Source organism: Danio rerio, chromosome 19, assembly GCF_052040795.2.
Source record: "Danio rerio strain M-AB ecotype USA chromosome 19, GRCz13ab, whole genome shotgun sequence".
Lineage (NCBI taxonomy): Eukaryota > Metazoa > Chordata > Actinopteri > Cypriniformes > Danionidae > Danio > Danio rerio.
This window is the reverse complement of record NC_141039.2, coordinates 6,350,510-6,364,614: the sequence shown is the minus strand read 5'-3', so window position 1 is coordinate 6,364,614 and position 14,105 is coordinate 6,350,510. Positions and strand designations below refer to the sequence as shown.

General features: G+C 35.8%; 1 long non-coding RNA gene across 3 annotated transcripts in view; it reads right to left on the bottom strand.

The window, feature by feature from the left end:
- Window positions 1-4,264: 4,264 nt before the first annotated feature.
- LOC147832440 (uncharacterized) overlaps window positions 4,265-14,105 on the bottom strand; it is a 43,626-nt gene continuing 33,785 nt past the window's right edge. For 2 of the 3 annotated variants that reach the window (XR_015516424.1, XR_015516425.1), the window contains 3 exons: window positions 11,458-11,516; window positions 6,238-6,307; window positions 4,736-5,016 (listed from right to left, as the gene is read on the bottom strand). This is a non-coding gene — a long non-coding RNA (uncharacterized LOC147832440). Of the gene's footprint in view, window positions 5,017-6,237; window positions 6,308-11,457; window positions 11,517-14,105 lie in introns of all 3 variants that reach the window. The other variant, XR_015516423.1, reaches the window with a different exon arrangement.

Genomic DNA, 14,105 nt, shown 5'->3' with positions numbered 1-14,105 from the left:
GCTTTCCCTTACACCACCAGTGAGGGAGTCAAAGACACTAATGTGACTGAGGCCACAAATTATATTAAGACTTACAAAGTTTTTGTCAGCTTTTATTTTAGATTTTTATTCATACAATATTAAATGAAATATCTAAAGACAAACGCTGACACTGCAAAAATGCTTTTTCTTACTTGGTGTTGTCTTGTTTCTAGTCCAAATATCTAACATTCTTAAAATAAGCAGCATTTTCTGGACTAGCAAAAAATATTGTCTTGTTTTAAGGAAGAATATATCACAATGAAGTGAGTTTTTCCTTAACCTCTTAAGGCCCAAGGTGATTTTTTAAATGCATTTTTTAATTCTCTTTGCTATTTGGGCTTATTGGAACCTAATAAGAATAAAAACGTAAGTATCATATTTTAATATAATGTACTTTTAGAGAAAAATTATGTCCAAATATGTGGACTCGTGGTCTGAATTTACATAAAACACTTTTTCCTGTTTTTCAATGCATTAATAACACATACATATTTTTTGAACATATTTTGACTATCAGAGAGTGAAAACACAAAAAAATTGCCCATTTTGGACAGTTAAAAATAGTGTTTGGGACATTTCATATGCTGCAAAACAGTTGCAGGATGACACTGTATGTCTGTAACAAAATATAAAGGGCAAAAATGTGCTGTCCACGTATGTGGCCATTAAGCCCTAAGAGGTTAAAACAAGTAAATGAATCTAGTTTTCTCTTTGAAATAGTTGCTTACCCCATTGGCCGTCTAGTTTACTTTGCTTTTATTTCTGAAAACAAGTCAATATTTTGTGCTTGTTTAGAAAAAAGCTTCTTGATTTACACATTTTTAGGCATTTGGACTAGAAACAAGACAAACACAAGTAACAAAAGCATTGTTGTAGATCTGAAACTTTTGAAAAGCTGAAAGTTTGAAGGTTTTACACTGAAAGTCAGGCAAAGTCAAAATGTTACTAATATCTGTTAGCACATGGCCACACTAGCATGCATTAGAATGTTGCTAGCATGTGGACTTTGCGAGCACATTTCTAACAATTGTGTAACTAACATGATGGTTTAACATTATTTAACATGTCTCCAGCATGTAACAGTTTGTTAATATGAATAAACAGGTTTCTAATATATTATATTCTATAATATAATTTTCCAACATATTTGACATATTCTAGCAAGTTTAACACATCTACATCTACAAGATAGCATGATGTTAACATGTTTAACATGCTATTAGCATGCTAGCAATCAAAACCTAGTATGTTGCTAAAATATTTTTAATATGGCTAGCACTAGCATGGTTGTGCATGTTTTAGTAAATCAACATTTTAAAATTAGCATGTCGCTAACATGTTTCTAAGATAGACTGTCTGCTACCCTGCTTTACTGCTATGCTTCCATGATTGACGCACTACTAACATGTTTGAAATTACTAATATTTTTGTTTTTGCTATCATTTTTAAAACAGTTAGCTTTAGCATTTTCTTAATGTTTATACCATGACAACAATCTTGGTGGATATGGGACTTTTTTGTAAACTGATTCTATCAGTTTACAAATGTGAGTCAGTCCAACGCAATCTCATGACAATTCGTAACTTTTTTGATTTAGTGGCTAATTCGTATAAATTCCTACGATCTAATTTGTACAATTTAGTATGATTTGCTCATCATCCAATGAGGGTTGGGGTTAGGGGTGGGGTTGGGTGCCACGCCTCCTTTTTAAAATCGTACATTTTCATACAACTGGACTCGTACGAATTTGTACGAATTAGCCACTAAACTGACAAAACGTAAAATACTCACGTTTCCTCGTGAGATTAGGCTGGTCAGTCAGCAAAGATTTAGCATTCAGAATCATTCATTTTCCTTCGGCTTAGTCCCTTATTTATCAGGTGTCGTCACAGCGGAATGAACCGCCAACTATTCCAGCATTTGGTTTATGCAGTGGATGCCTTTCCACCCGCAACCCAGTAATGAGAAACACCCATTCACACTCAAATTTACAAACACACTACGGCCAATTTACCTCATCCAATTCACTTACAGTGCATGTCTTAGGATCATGGGGTAAACCAGAGCACCCTGAGAAAACCCACGCAAACACTGGAAGAATATGCAAACTCCACACAGAACAGCCAACTGGCCCAGCCGGGACTCAAACCAGCAGTTTTCTTGCTGCAAGCCGACAGTGCTACTTATCATGCTTTATATATTTCCTACTTTACTGCTAACAGAAAACTGCCCATCTACAAGCTCACACATTAATCACAAAACTCACAGTTACACTATAAAAAAAAAAGTTAAGACTCTGAATGTTTAAGCAACAGTTACTTCCACCTCTTGGAAACAGCAGTGGAAAAGTCACGTCTTCTGTTGCACAAGCCATTCTAATTAACTGGGAGCCCAACAGTACTGGATGGTGTATAGTGAAACTATTAGACACATGTGTGAGATTTTGGCCCGTGTTCTTCTGTTTGAATGCACTTGCAAAACGGTTCCAACAACGAACCTTAAAAGGGCAACAATCTGCTGCAGACAAGCTGACACAAGCTCTAAGAATATTACTTCAGTATATTTTAGGATGTCAGACTGATCTTGGGAGTATTATGTGCAAGTCGTGAAAGAATGATTTTAGTCTCATGCTGGCATATAGTCTAGATTAAAGATGCCACTATGAGAAAACATAGAGAGGAAAGTTCATGTAGATTGTAAGATGTGCACAACTCTATACACTACCTGAGAAAAGTCTTGACGTTGACCCCAGTTGTAAGAGCAACAAATAGTAACCTCTTTTAATCAATCTTTTCAGATGAATAATCTGTTGAACTGCATCCCAATCATCACAGATACTGCAGAAGACCTACATGAACCTGCATGGACACAAGATGCTCACAGAAATCATGATTTTGGGTTACATTCAGTATGAGGGTGTGCGAGAGATCTGCAGAGTGGATGGCAACATCAACAGCCTGAGGTATCAAGACTTTTGTGCTGCCCATTACATTACAAACCACAGGAGAGGGTGAATTATCCAGCAGGATAGCGCTCCTTCTCATACTTCAGCCTTTATATCAAAGTTCCTGAAAGCAAAGAAGGTCAATGTGCTCAAGAATTGGCCAGCCCAGTCACCAGGCATGAACACTATTGAGCATATCTGGGGTAAGATGAAGGTGGAGGCATTGAAGATGAATCCAAAGAATCTTTATGGACTCTGGGAGTTCCTGTAGGAACGCTTTCTTTGCCACAGATGACTTTATTAATAAGTTCTTTGAGTCATTGCAGAGATGTATGGATGTAGTCCTCCAAGCTCATGGGAGTCATGCACAATATTCATTCTTTTTCCACTGCACCATGACTTTATACTATATACTGGACATTTTTTTCTGTAAAGCAAAGTCAGATCTTACTGTCCTAATTAAATCATTAAAAAGCAAGGTATAATCATATTTTATTTAGGTAAAAAAGGGTAATCTAGAGGCCTTTGCTTTTTATATAAGCCACTTCTGATACCAAATGATCATCTAGAAGTCAACTTATTATTTGTTGTTTCTAAAACTTGGACAGGCGACAAGTCTTCTGTCCGATAAGTTCAAACATGTAGGTTCTCGTCAGCAGAACTGGTTTATCCCATTCATTTTTGTTGTAGCCAAACCAATCATCATCAAGAAGAATCAAAATTTTACAAATGTCTGATTTAAAACAAACTAAGTAAAATTTAACAAAATTACAAAAAGACCTATATAGTTGCCATGGAATGCAATGAAGTACTGCGAATGACACAATCAAATCAGAAGATGACAGAAATATAAACCTATTAATATAAAATTTGAGGTTACATCTATACATTTTTGTGTAATATGTGGGCATATGGAAACATTTAAAGACTATAAAAGGACTGACCTGACTGTGTCATTTATATAAGAGTAAGAGTTAAATATATCTATTGGTAAACTTTGCTTGCAGCAGTTCTCTGATTGGTGGTATTTTCAGGCTGTGCATAATAAATTCTGGATTGACTGTATTTGGTTCATTTGAAAAAACGTTACACCGCCATCGGAAATGGACCAAGATTGTTGAGAAGATTATTTTTTTCTACAATAACCTTGTGTTTTACAGGCAATATTAATAAAATGTGGACCAAAGACATCTAAATGAACCAAAAACAGGATATATCACAAGATCTAGTCATAGTTACAATCTAGACAACTTAGTTTAGGCATTGGAAACAGGACTGCTTAAGAAATCAAGGTGTGATGGAGGAATTCCTGGCACTTTATTGACTCTTTAACACATTATATAAACTCTTGACGAGTTTGCAAATGATAAAAATAGAATCACTTGTCGGCACATACAACAATTGTGTTCAGCCTAGCACTGTTTTGGGTGTGGAGAAAGCTCAATTGCAAAATATTTCTCAAAAGCCATTTTTGTTTTGTGTCTTTAGATTTGGTCTTAAAATGACAGCATGAACACCAAGTGAAACAGAACTAATGTATAAGTTCTAGAACATTTTCTTTTTCGCCAAAAATAAATAATAATTCAGGAGAGCTGAACAAGAGCAATTAAGAACACACCCTTAACCAGAAAAATCGTGATTCTCAGTTTATCGTGCAGCTCTACAAGACAGTAATTGAAAAAAATCAGCCTGGGGCTTCATCCATCACATCTGGGAAGCAGAATCGCAGATACCAAACCACTTCAACCCCCCCATAAAAAGCCTTCGTAAGCTTAAATTCAACCACAAGAAATATTTCACAAGAACATTTGACAGCAGAGAGTGTGAATGAACCTGATGAGTGATTGATGGGAGGGCGTAGGTCACCGATAGCAGTTTTTTTTTCCTGCTGTCATGCTTGTGTTTACTTGCCAAACCCGGAGGGAGAAGGAATGAAAGAATCCTTCCCCTGGTCTCTAGATGCTACCCAACCTGCACTTCAATTCAGTCAGACACACCCCGCTGTCCTCAAACGCTCACCTGAGCGTTCACAGGCCACCTTCACTGCAGGCCTGCATTAAAAAAAGATAAGCACAAAACACAATAACTGCCATTTTTTTAGCTCCAGCCATCTGCATGCTTTGACCAAACCTAGGGGTTGTGCAGAGACTCACAAAAGATATCGCTTGCGCAAACAGACGCTTTGTTTCAATATAATCCTATTACAGTAAACAAATGATTCACTTATGATTATGACTCACAACATCATATCGAATAAAAGAGCTACTTTTTGAAGGAATGCCAAACATGGACAAGTTCTCACGGGTGTTTTTTTCTCCATACATATATATAGTGCTTAATTTGTGAATCGCAAGGTACTTGAACAGATCGGGGTAACTGATCTGGCATACTTCCCGAGGATGTAGAGGAGTCGTGCACGAAAGAAGAGAGAGAGACAGAGAGAAAGAGAGAGAGAGAGAGAGAGAGAGAGAGAGAAATTCTCTCATTATTCTGGCATTTAGCAAATGTAAATGATTTAGCTAATCCTAATGAACCTAAAGTAGTAAGCGTTAAGTATGATTTACCATCAGACATTTAAAAAGTGTATGTAAACTTCTGGTTTCAACTGTAGTTTCCATTCTGCTCAGAGTTGAATTCACCACAATTGTGCTCTTTGAATATCATGTAGACGACCTGTTATTAGCAATAGTACTATTACATTCATCATAGCTATAGCTCTCAATTATGTTTTGTAATGCAATTACAGACAATTCAGATACAATAAAACTATATGACATACCGGTTTTGTATGTTTCAGTTACTAGTATCTAATAAAACAACTCAGATAAACTAGAGTAAACATTTATGTAAAGAATACTATATATATATATATATATATATATATATATATATATATATATATATATATATATATATATATATATATATATATATATATATATATATATATATATAATTAAATAAATAAAATATAAATTAATTAAATTAAAACAAAAAACAATAAAAAAGATAAAAATATATACAAAGGCAGATACAATATATTACATGCAAATGTTTGAGACTTTGATTGATACTTGTTGATCTAGGCAGTACAGAGACCTATTTTGTGATTTTTAGACAAAACATTTTTGAAAGGTATAAGCAAAAGAGCTTTTCCTTATCAGGACCTTTATGTTGCACTTTGCTGAAATACTGCAAGTAACCTCTGGTCATGCTAAACATAATAAACTCCTAGTTTGGTCTGAATAGAATAAAGCACTGAAGACACATACTGTCACCTCATGTCCAATTTGGCAAAGTCTTCCTCAAATGAATTCATGCAAAACTCGAGAACAACTGAGCCTGTCAAAAAAAAAAAAAAAAAAAAAGTCTGAAAATGTTTAGTCAGGACTGATGCTGATGGATTATGCCAGTTTTGGTGAAAATAGAATGAACTCAATGAAGAGTTAAAAAAAGTAGCTACATATCAAAAATCACCCAAATATTTGATTGATTGATGGTTTTTGTTAACAGTTGTTGGCAATGAAGCCATATCTAACATACGAGTTGCATAATACAAGGTGTAAAACTCCACCCAGTTGCCACTTTTTCCAGTGATAAGGCCACAATATGGCATTATTATATCATCCCCTTAGAATTCTAAGGTTCTATTTGACATTTTTGTCAAAATTGATTTATTGAAATATTCTTATTAAATGAAAATTTACATTATGGGATGTTTTTTTATGAATTTCAAGACTTTTAATTTAAACAAGTGTTACACACATACTGTTTGCTATGGAATGCAAAAGCTTTAAAGCTCAATATCTCAAAATCATTCAGAGTGCAGATAAAACCTTTTAATTCCAAGGTGAAGATATGTCAAACTCCATAATTTATTTAGTGTGACCACAGACTGGCCTTATACATACATATTCTGAGTTTTGTGAAGATGTCTCAATCCATTCAGGAACAAGTCCTTCTTTGGGATTTTTAAATCACAAAATGTCCTGGATTCAGCTTTTGCTTACTACAGTCATCATTAATTGTGTGCAACTTTACACAGCTGTGAGTTGTAGAGGCTTTTATAATAGATGCACTCAACATTGTTGAGAGGCGACTGTCATGATGGAAGAGTAGTGAAGAGGTCAATAAGTAGAGTTAGTACAGGAATAAATATTATTTTCTATTAAAGGATTTGGTTGTGGATAAATCTGAAGGACACTCATGAAAATGTTTGCCAGGCCTTGTTGCACACCTCCACTTCAGTCCTTGTCAGTGAGTGCAAAAAGCTTCAACGTGAAATTGTGGTTTCTTTATTCTTCTTTCTGATTTCGACTGAATTTTTATAGTACTTAACCCTATTGAAAAGATACTGTGTGATGTAAAAGATGCTTAATCCTAGACATTTTTGTTTATTATTATTCTGTTGTTGAGGGGCAAATGTTTAATGGAAAGGATGGTATTAATTTAAGTATTAGGCAGTTTCATGGTTTCAATGTCAATGACATTTCCCATACTTTAATCTTGATTTGGATCATTTTTGCTACGTTTAAAGCTCAATATATTTCAGCAGAAACATTGCCAAGGATTCCAACAGTTGATGAGGTCACACTTTATTTGATGGTCCGTTTGTTGAATTTAAGTTACATTGCATCTACATGCCAACTAATTCTCATTAGATTATAAGTAGACAGTTAGATTGGGGTTTGGGTTAGTGTAAGTTGACATGTACTTGCAAAGTTTCTTATAGTCAGTTAAATGCCTGTTGAAGGAGCAGTGTCATTAAGCAGACAGTCTACTGATCCTCAAATGGACCATCAAAATAAAGTGTTACTGTTCATGACTACAGGAGGAGTTGGTGTTGAGCTAATTTTCTAAGATCCTGTTTAACACTGTAAGGTATTGAACAAGGTAACCTGGTTCTGACTGATGATTTAACACTGTGAACATCTGCAGAAGGACACAACCTTGCTCATGATCAGTCTGCGTGTTTACAGTATCCATCTGTATGTCAAACATCAATACTCTCCTGAGCAGAAACCCGGCAGTGCATGAGTTAAACTGCAGATTTGGGCCTTTGTGCTTCAGTAATGTGAGCCTTAATGGGTGGAGTGGGGTGGGGACTGGGTGGTCCAATAAAAGTACAGCAAACTGAAGCCTGAAAAAATGCCCCCCTACTCTCAATGCTTTAAGACTTACGTAAGAGGAAAAAGTTTTAAATAAAGACTAAAAAACAAGCCCTTCAGTGTTTTATTCTTAAAATCGAACGTCATGGAGAAAAACAGACCATTAAAAATACAAAGCTTTCTAAAAACTTGCTGCAAGCTTTACGTGAGCAAGGCTTATTTAAGATTACTGTTATTGGAAGAGTGCAACACACCCAAAACACCTTTTTGGTTAATGATATGGTGTTTTCTTGCATGCACGAGCGTAAATGAACCTCTCGACAAGCATATATCTTTACTCTTCAAGGTTGGCATTAGTCTTTGAAAACCACACAAAAACAACAAACCCTCTGAAATTCCCCAACACGGCGAGAAGGATCAGGTGAAAAGGAAAGATCCTCATTGGGTGAGGGCTAGCAGACGATTATGTGACGGGCCTGTACAGGTCTTTGTTTGCACATTCCTGAAATTTGTCTTCAGTACCTCATAGTTAAGACACACTGACACTAACGACAAAGACTTTGGGCTTAATGTTTAAGGAGGAAAAAGAATACTTTAGTCAAGGTCTGTGTTATTTTTAGCATCACTGAGACACAGATTTTTAACTATATAGAGCCTATAGAAAATCATCTATATTTCTAGATAAAAAAATCTATACCTTTACTTAAATTACACCCTGCTTTCAAAAGAGCTTCGGGATTTAGTTGTATAAAGGCACAGGTTAGGAGAAAGCTACAAAAACATTTCAATGGCTGAAAAGGTTATTTAGAATGGGATTTGATTTCAGGCTGTATGACAAATAAAGTCATTATTTTAAAGGTGTATGATGATTATCTATAGGCACTGTTAGTATCTATAAATGTAATTACTTACTCCCAGGGCAACTTATCTCGAAGTTGATATTTAGCCGCATCATATTGGTGTTTGGTAACATTTATGAGGTGAGTTGTTAGCCCAACACTCAATCCCCAACCTGGAGGACCAGGACATACACACATACACTACGTCAAGTTTTACAAACTAACTTCGAGAGGAGCATGTGATATGATCGCAGTTGGCATCTCATTTAGAATCAATAATAAGCCAATCAGATTAATCCAAACTCACTGTAAGTACCCGGGCTAAAACTACTCCCTTATCTTCATTTTCCGATGAAACGCCCCATCCGCCCCATCTCCTCCTTTACAATGGGGAGCTCTCGAGAACTATCTGATGTCCTACTCCCCTTACATGTGACCAGGGCTCAATTATCTCCGAGCTCAGGGTTCTCTCCTAGGACAGCACGCCAAACCTCCTATCATTATCAAGCAATATCTAAGTGCAAACTCTTGAAGAACAATTTAGCTTACCCAATTCACCTACAGCTCATGTCTTGGAGTGTGGGGAAAACGAAAGACATGGTGATAGATTACAGGAAGGCTTCTCCTACCCCCAGCATAACAAATATTAAAGTTTTGGACATTGAAATTGTTGACACATAAATATCTAGGGGTCGTTATTGACATTAAGTTTGACAATCCAACCTAACACTCGGGCTGTCTATAAAAAAAGTTTAACAAAGACTGTTTTTTCTAAGGAAATTTAGATTGTTTGGGGTTTGTATCTCTATGATGACACAGTTTTATAAACAATTTATTGAATCTGTTTGATCTCTCTGCATCGTAGCTTGGTACGGTAATCTGAGTTTGTCAAATATGAACAGGTTGAGTAGCCTTGTGAAGGTTGCAGGCAAGATCATTGGTTTTAACCAAACTGGTGCAATGGTAATTTACCGTAATTATGTTTTAAACTCAGGAGCTCAGGTTATCCTATGTACCCCGGATCACCCATTGTACTCTCATTGTACTCTGTGTTTCAGCTGCTGCCATCAGGACGTCATTTTAGAGTTCCTATTTGCAGTACAAATAGAAGTAGAAATTATTTTATAATGGAGGCCATTAGGTCATTAAATGGGAGATGCATCTAAAAAATGACGTATTTTATGTTGTGTGGTAATATTTTGGTAACACTTCATTTTGATGGTCCATTTGAGTATCAGTAGACAGTCTGCCTAATATCTGCTGATATTGCTTCTTCAACAGACATTTAACTGACTATAAGAAACCTTGCAAGTACACGAACTCTCAGAACTACATTTCCCAGGACTACATTTTCATACATGCACTGCTCCCAGACACCCATGCTGACACATCTAGCTTGATTGCATTCTCACCAGCTGAACCTTGTTAGAGACTGATACTCACCCTACTTAAGCCACACATTCACTGTTCCAGTTGGCCGAGTCTTGTTTGCATTTTGTGACAATACAACGCGTTTCCCTGTCTTGTTTTCTGAATAAACCTGCATATTGGATCTTACCTGCAGTCGTATCTGTCACTCCACCCCGGTCGTTACAGTACCCTAAACCCAACTTAAAGTCTACTTATACTCTACTTATAGAGAATTACTTGGCATGTAGATGCAATGTAACTTCGATTCAACAAGCGAACCATCAAAATAAAGTGTGATCAATATTTTGTTAATGTCTACACGGAACTTCACCTGTGTTATGGCACCTTGCTGCAATTTTAGTTTCCCAAACAGGATAATAAAGTTTAAAGTAAAGCAGCTGGAGGAAACCCATGGGAACATTGGGAGAACATGCAAACTCCACACAGAAATGCCAACTGGCCCAACCGGGGCTCGAAAAAGCGACCTTCTTGCTGTAAGGCGACAGTGCTACCCCCCACGCCACCATGTGACCCTGTATCTATATATGTACCTATATATTTTCTGTATATTTATAAATTAAATATTTTTTTTACATTTTATTGCAGTAAATATCTATATATCCGTACAGAAATCACACACACATTTTTACATTTCCCTTTTTCCATTTCTATTTTATCTACCAGTCATCATTTGTCATGAGGAAATAAAAAAAACTTCATTATTAAGATTCAACTTTGCATGCTTTAGTTCTCTGTTCATGTACACACAATTTGTTATATTAAATTACTTCTTTTTTAAAAGAGCAATAACAGAACAAATTCCTATTAATGCAATGCTTAAGACATTTTGGACAAAACTTTTGGAACTTGCGCAGAACTAAATAATCATGAAATTGCAATCATCATCAGAAGAAAAGAATTGCTCAAGATCATTATGAATTTCTGAAAAGGACTAAATGTGACTGACAGGAGGGCGGAGGGCGCTGCTAACACAGTTCTCCTGGCTCCTGCTTGCACGTACTTGTCAAACCCTGAGGGAGAAAAATGAAAGAATCTGTCCCCTTGTTACTCTCTAGATGTTACCTAACGTGCGCTTTGTATTGATCTGACACACCCTTTGTCCTCAAACGCTTACCTGCTTATAAAGGGTCACATTCACAGCGAGGAACAGTACAAAAGCAACGCAGTGAGAACCTAAAAAAGACAAAGAAAAACTAATTGAAATGCATTTTTTTTTGAGGGGGGGGGGGAGGCAATCAAAAAAACTACAAATTGACTGTGCGAGTCATATCTGGATTATTAAGAAGGGCCATAAAAGCTTCTGAATGTTTTTATTGCGTTAGCTTAATCCAAATATCACTCACAAAGTCCAATATAATGTAATAACCCCAAGGAAACGAATTAATTAAATTTCCAATGGGTTTCTGCATTGCTTTATGATTATTCTAAGCAAACTATGAAAACATAAATATTTAATTCTCAAAAACAAATGTAAAAGACACAAAAACAAAAGACACAAGTTTTATTCACCAGCTGCACATTATAGGCTTTGAATAATTCAAAGAGCAACAACAAATTGGTAAATTGTTATTTTGCACCTAATTACTATTCTGCGTTTGATAGGAAACCGGCATTATTTGTCATACTTCAGGCGTTAAATGTCACACTCCTTTATTTGTCACACTGTGTAAATTGTGTGAACCATAAAACCATGTATAGTATATCATCAAATGTTTGACCTTTTTCTCTGACACTTCCCTGTGTTTTATTTACACGTTAAGAGCATAAAACTTCAGGAGTACCACCCTTTTTTTTGACAGCTTTAAAAATGCTGGTGGAGTTCAACAGGAGTTCATAGACCTTCCCAGGTGGGTCTCTTCAGACACATAGTTGCAGGTATATATACGGATTCCATACCACACCTACATAGGAACAGTCATAAACAAACGGTTGTTTACTGTAAGCATGTCTATGTAAAACTAATGCAAAACAAAATGCAAAGTGTGATACTGTTGTTCAAAGAATGGGTGGAGTAGGTTTGTTTGGCGATGCACTCCGAGACCTCTCACTTTCATATAAATATGTACTTATAAAATAATGGCAGCATGGTGGCTCAGTGGTTAGCACTGTTGCCTCACAGCAAGAAGGTTGCTGTTTCGAGTTCTGGTTGGGCTAGTTGGCGTTTCTGTGTGGAGTTTGCATGTTCTCCTTGATTTACTCCAGGTGCTCTGGTTTACCTCACAGTACAAAGCTATGCGCTATATGAACTTAATTGTATTTGTGAAAGTGTATGGGTGTTTCCCAGTACTGGGTTGTGGCTGAAAAGACAAAAAACACATTTTATTTTAGAATAGTTAGCGGTTTATTTTGCTGTGGCGACTCCTGATAAATAAGGAACTAAGCAGAAGCTAAAATGATTGAATGATTTATAAAATATTATACGATGCGATTTAAACACATAGCATTTTGCTAAAGATTGTCAAAATCATTTATGCACTAAACAAACCAATTAAAAGTGTTTTTGCTACTGCTCGCACTCGTTCTCTGTGTAGTTTTATGGTGCAAGGCGTTTCAGTTCTTCACTATAAAACTGCTATCAGCTGAAGCTTAATCATTAATTGGCTCTTTTTTTTCATATCAGGCCATCAAATTTACAGCCTCAATGATTTGTAACTCAAAGTTTTTACCTTTTTACTATTTGTTTTTGTTGCCATGGCAACAGCATTATGGTTTATCTTGATACTTTAGATTTAGAAAGCGTAGTGCAAAGAACGATTTAAACCAAACAAAATGGATCACTTGAGATGAATAAGAAACTAGGTTTGAAAGTTATGTAAACAGTACCTGATGAAATGCACTTTTTAATGAAAATACTATAATTGTATGTACATATGATAAAAAGTGTTTTCTAAAAGACATAAATGAATAGAACATTATGTTTTATACATTTTTGCATGTATATATAAGCGACAGAGTAACCATGGCTATGCTGCAGCTTGTTTTCTGGGTGTGTCTCACTTTTGGCAGCCTGAGGGCAAAAACTCTCACTTTACTAGTTCCTGCATTCGCTGCTGTTTTCCCTCAGGTTTGTTAGAAATTAAAGTCATTAAAGTGTCATCCTTAAGTTTGATGGTTTTCTTTAAAAAAAGAAAAATGTTTTAAGTGACACAAATACTAAAATCACATGCATTTCTGCAGGTAACATCAGGGTTGAATAAGTATATTTTAGCCCAAATCGATACAGCAGTCTGATGTGTAAGCAACCAAACACTGCCAAGCTGATTTATATGCACAAAGCAAATGCAAGGCTCTTAAAACACTGCATGATAACGGATAATGCATTCATTATTTATCTATACATAATATAATATATTGTAAAGTCCACTATTAGATCAAATGAACGAAGAAACAGACAGATAGATAGATAGATAGATAGATAGATAGATAGATAGACAGAAAAAAACAAAATCACAAGTTGTTAAGCACACTGTACTTTTTCTGTCATATATACTAAGAATTGTGATTATGAATTGATTACATAAAAATATGTTATGTCAACAATATTTGCTAAAATGTTATGTCTACATGTTTAACTAAGTTTTCTGGACAAACATGTTTCTGAAATATTAGCGCATGTGTAATGTGACGATCGAAAACTAAGCTTGTTTTTTGATGCTTGAAAGATTGAAGACACAGCGGGGCAGTTAGTAGCACAGTCACCTCACAGCAAGAAGGTCACTGGTTTGAGACCCGGCTGACACCCTGTGTCCATATGTGTTTCCT